Genomic DNA, 4,489 nt, shown 5'->3' with positions numbered 1-4,489 from the left:
TTTTTCGGGTATTACAACTGATCATCAAACTTTGAAACACATGTGATGGATCAAAGAATCAACACTCCCTTTTCAACAAAGATGGATGGCTAAGTTGCTTGGAGCCTTGGATATCATTGCAAAATAGAGTACAAATATGGAAGTATGAACATAGTTCCTGATGTCTTATCACGACACCGTGAAATTATTTATCAAAGTTTTTCTTTTGAGTCTGTAGGATTAAGCTAGACTTCGTTATGACTTTGTAGGAATTTTCGGAGGATTTTTCGAACACTTGAGCTATTTTTAATGATTTTTGAAAGTTGGTATTATTCAAGAATTATTTAAAAATATAATTTTGAGGCGGCGTAATCTGGAGCGTCAATTTTGATGGAAGAAGATCTGGACCATTGAATTTTAGTACATATTTTGGAAGATCAGTTCGACAAACCCAGACCGACACTGGCTGACCCGTTTTCCCGCGACGGGAAACCCGATCCTTTCTCAATTTTCCGGCCACCTCCCGAAGTCTGATCGGTCTGATTCGCTTCATCTAGTCGGCGCGAGGTGGATCCCGGTCGTATCTTCTCCGAAAAACGGTCGAAGGCGGCAGGAGGAAACTCAAAATGTTCTCGGGTTTCCCGATTCCGGCCAGTTCACGGAGTCTCACCGGTGTCAGAAGCTTCTTCTCGAGCTGGAGCAACCTATCCATGGTGTTGGTTTGTCCAGATGATAAGGCAGGAGAGAGAATTGAAGCCGGGAAGCTTCGGTGCTTCCGGCGGGTCTTCTGAGTTTTCCGACGACTCAGATGGTGAACGGCAACAAGTAAGGTATCAGAATTGATCCTCTCATCGAGCTCTGCCTCTGTGTGTGCTTGAATTCGATATTTGATTTAGATTGAAGAAATTGAAAATTGGATATGGTTGCCGGTTCACCGTTCACGGCGGCGAGTTTGACCTCCTTTGCCAATTTCCGACCACGATATGAAGCTTTGAACATGATTTGGTTCTCTGGTAACTTAAGTAACTAAAATTGAAGAATTTGGATCCTTTGAAGCTACTGTTGTTTGTTAAGCTTATTGCGTTGATTATAAGTTATAACAACTGTTAATTGGTGCATTGGAGTAACATTTGAAGCATAATTGAGATAGAAATGGAGAAGTGTTGTTGACAAGAAGAATTGGATAGTTGAGGCTTGAACTATGTGTGAGCAGTTGTGTTTTGGTGGAAAATGCATTTTGATTGAGATATCGGAAGTATGATGGTTTGAAAGGGAAAACTGAAAGTCTGGGTGTCCTTAGTAAATTTCGAGCACTTGATCGAGTTCTATTTGGAACAAGCACTTGATCGAGTTCTATTTGGAACAACTAATTTGAAGTGATACTGTCATTGGATTAAGGATTTGATACGAGAAATGAATGTGTACTAGCAATCCCACAAGTAAAGTAAAGGTCAACTCTCGAAGTTTGAAGATTGGTTTGACTCCGAAAGTCAGAGAAGTGGTTGTCAGATAAGGATCAGTGGACATCGACGAATGATTTAGCTATCAAGACACAGGTGTATCCAGAATTGCGAGTCGTAGTGTTATTATTCTTGAGTAACTTTGTAATAAAAGCTTCATATTTGATTTTGATTCTCCTTTCCTGATTGCACAAGACTTGGATTTCTTCCCAAATTCCTCAAGATATCAAAATCTGCTAGACTTTTATTTTATTTTCACGGCATAAAGGAATTAATATCCACTTAGGATTCTTCTTTGATGCCATCTTCAGTCTTCTAGAATACTCATGATCATTCTTGAGTCATCTTGAAGCCATGTGATCTCCTAGCCTTCCCAGGTATCCTGATATCTTCAGGACTCCTAATATCAACATGTATCCTAGTCCAATAAGGACTCTTGTTTCAAGATGTTTTGGAATCTTCTTAAGCTCTTCTTCTTCTGTCATTTGTGTCATTTCTCCGAGCTTGACTCCTAGTTAGAGGTTAGTTGGCTCTGTTGGTAGAGCTGGTCTTTGCTTTGTTACTTTTGTTGCCAAGGTCTTTTCTATATATTCATTCATTTAACAGATCGAAAAATAAATAAATAAATGGACTGCCTTCTCTATGTCTAGGTTAATTATATATGTACAGAAATGCCCTTTCGCTCATTGTAACTTCAATTATATTGTATTTGTGGCACAATGCAATGCAGGCAAATACCCTTGAATCTCCATCCCCGCGGCTACTGATCGACAACGATTTATATTTGAGGAAGAAAGGCAGGATTAACAGGTGGTCGGCTCTATTTTACTTGTCCACACTGACGGGTCATATCCCTCAAAGGCTCAAATCAAAATGTACTAACAAAGAATTGTGCAGATGGTTGGTAATATTTTCTTACCTAGCTCCCCTTTTTTGTTTTATTTTTTATTTATTTATTTATTTTTATAAAATCTTGTTTGTAATTTTGGAAGCAAAAATGTACTTTAGATTGAGGTATGAGTTCCTAAGGTTTGTACTTATTCTAGAATCTGGGTTATGCTAGTAATTGAGGTATATGAGTGTTTATTACTTTGACTATGAATAGAAGTGTGTGACTAAATGAAAGGATAAGCTCCTGGAAATGAAGGTGACAGAGCCCTGAAACTTTGTTAATTTTGATGAATGAAGGTGACAGAGCTATGACCGTGTTGCAGTTTTCGGTATCTATCTAATGCTGAACTTATTGCACAATTCAATGAAAGTGTTGACTGTAGGATATTGTACTACTATTATGCTTCCAGAAATCATTTTCACAAGAATAAGGCTGATATGCTTGTCCTTTGTTTTTTTCTTTTCAATAGATTTATGAGTTTGACCAGGATTACTGGGGATATTGGTCTTTCTTAGTTTGCTACAAACTTCTGTGAGAAACTGCCTCCCAATGCCAAGTCACATAAGCTTTTATCAGTATGGAATCCTCCAACGACTAATGGGGAAACCGGGAATTTACGTACATTTTCTGTCATGCTGTATAATATATGATTATATTCCATAGTAACGACCATGCCTTTATCACAGTTACACGTCTGGAGTTCTGGAGATTATTTTTCTTGCTTTTTCTTTTGCATAGTTATTGAATCACTATATATCACATAGCATTCATGTATTCTCTTTTGACCAATGTGACAGTTGAATATGAACAATATATACCTGCATTGTGTACAAACTGTTAAACGAATCATGCCATGCAAAAATTTCTAGTAGTAATGCTGTATTTTATATTTTTTGCAGGTTGTCATGGCCTTATAACTTCATGCAAGAGCACATTCTGAGACTTCCTCATATCCAGCCTCACAGTAAGTAAATCAAGTGATACCGTACATCGTTATCTTTTTTATGCCATCTCCTTTTGAGGGTTAATTAAGGTACTGTTTTGAATTCGATCCGGAAATGAGTCTTTTATCTTATTAAGTTGAGGCATTGGGTTATTATTTGAAGAACTAAAAGATCCTATCTAAAATGAACTAAAAACAAGCCATTCAAACTGCCAGGTTGAACTCCTTGGGAGAAAAGTTATTACCATATAGTCCAAATACACAAAGGAGTTGTGTACAAAGTTTTCCTGTATGTCACATCTTGTGTGTCTGCAGGTTTTTGAATGAAATAAGATGAGTCATATATCAGTTCATTCATTGCATAAGTAAATGATATATTTCTTTGGGTCATAAATTTAAATTATATTGATGCTTCCAATTCTTTGAAAATATTGCAGGCCAACAAAATGTATGAGTAGAGAAAGCTATTTTCCATCTTAGACTCTTCCTATAATAGACCTTTGAAACAATGCTGTTCGCTTTTGCTCTGGCAGCAGGTAACTTTTGGAGAACTGAGTAACAAACACTCGTAACTTTTGAGAATTTTGATTATTGGGAACATTGATTTATGGCTCTAGGAAATTCTAGATGTAGGAATTTAAGGAGGATTCTCTTATGTTTCTGTCACGTGCTAGGCAAAATAGTTTCTTAAAATTGATCCACTCTGCATTAGGAGGACAATTTGTCCACAGGTACCGAACTACCGATAACAGAGGTAAAGGTTTTAAATATGGAATTGTTCCTAGAGTGCAATCGATCTTTTAGGGGGATTGACTTGGGTTATTTGGCTTCATATTATTTGTATAGCTTATGATTTTGAAATTTAGTTAAAAGCTTAAGACCAATCAGGGCTTCCTAAGAAGCAATCGAGCAGTTTGGCTGAATCACTTAACAAATGTAGCAGTTCATAACCTCATATAATATCTATCCTAATTGTTAACTTTTTGTGTGATCTTGAAACTTGTCTAGTGTGCAGCACCTTAAACTAATTTCTCTATTGCCATTGAACTAAAATAACTCAATAAATGGAACTTTGCTCTTTGTTATCAAATACATATCATTGCATCTTGATGCAGTTGTTCAATCTTCAGAAGTGTAGAGTTAAATTCCCTCAACTTCCTTGAAAAGATAGAATCTGAATAAGACCCATTAAACAAAATATGGCTGGTATGCATC

The 4,489-nt window shown here is 36.8% G+C and overlaps 1 long non-coding RNA gene across 2 annotated transcripts; it reads left to right on the top strand.

Annotated features, from left to right (window-relative positions):
• Positions 1-1,837: 1,837 nt before the first annotated feature.
• LOC133714645 (uncharacterized) lies at positions 1,838-4,008 on the top strand. 2 transcript variants are annotated; one of them, XR_009848768.1, is made up of 4 exons: positions 1,838-1,960; positions 2,170-2,339; positions 3,231-3,295; positions 3,712-4,008. It is a non-coding gene; the product is annotated as an uncharacterized LOC133714645 (long non-coding RNA). The 2 variants fall into 2 exon arrangements; XR_009848767.1 differs by having other exon boundaries at positions 2,170-2,343.
• Positions 4,009-4,489: the final 481 nt, after the last annotated feature.

Source organism: Rosa rugosa, chromosome 6 (assembly GCF_958449725.1).
Source record: "Rosa rugosa chromosome 6, drRosRugo1.1, whole genome shotgun sequence".
Classification (NCBI taxonomy): Eukaryota; Viridiplantae; Streptophyta; class Magnoliopsida; order Rosales; family Rosaceae; genus Rosa; species Rosa rugosa.
Note: the sequence above shows the minus strand (reverse complement) of the source record. Positions and strands in the feature narration are given on the sequence as shown.